Below are 711 nucleotides of genomic sequence, written 5' to 3' on the forward strand. Positions count from 1 at the left end.
ACTTTGGGACGAATACACTTCTATGAGTACAGGTCCCTCAGCCAGTACGAAGTAAGGAAGTACAGAGAGGAGGGAATAGCCACGTGTGAGAAGCACCCACGTGGGGTCCCGTGGGACCAGGTTTGGGGCTTTGCAGGCCCCCCCGGTATGTTTCCTCTCACTGCATGGTATTAGTAATAACCACAGCAATGGTGAAATACTGGGTTCCCTGCTCGCCACCTAAAACAACAAAGGAGTAACTCTGTTACTTTCACCCCAAGAAAGTCCAAATCTGTGCTCTTCCTTCTATGTAAAAAAGAACACTGATTATGTACTCTCCATTAAGCTGATAAGAACAGATACTACACTTTGATCTTAGCCAAAAGGCCGAGAAAGCGATTCCAAAGCCGTTGCAATTAAATTAATGCACATTAGGTAATATTCTTACTTTGCTTCACCTGTAAATTGGTGCAACAAGGATCTATCTCGAGTTTTGTTTGCAGATCACCATTCGAATTCCTTATACATCAACATTTAAAATCTATAATAACAAAAGTCGTAATTATGTAACCAATTAATTTACTATTCTTTACACTTCATGGCTATGTTACCATTTACAATTTTCAGTTTTCCTTAATCACTATCATTAATGCCTTCTTCCTTTGTTTAGGAGCTCTTATTGACCAGTGTTAGTGAAGGAAGAAACTGGCATGTTTGAGGGGCAGACTGAAG

The 711-nt window shown here is 40.5% G+C and overlaps 1 pseudogene; it reads right to left on the reverse strand.

Moving 5' to 3' along the window:
* Nucleotides 1-258: 258 nt before the first annotated feature.
* LOC121861283 lies at nt 259-379 on the reverse strand (annotated as a pseudogene).
* Nucleotides 380-711: the final 332 nt, after the last annotated feature.

The sequence above is a fragment of the Homarus americanus genome, unplaced genomic scaffold (assembly GCF_018991925.1).
Source record: "Homarus americanus isolate GMGI-L3 unplaced genomic scaffold, GMGI_Hamer_2.0 scaffold53666, whole genome shotgun sequence".
Lineage (NCBI taxonomy): Eukaryota > Metazoa > Arthropoda > Malacostraca > Decapoda > Nephropidae > Homarus > Homarus americanus.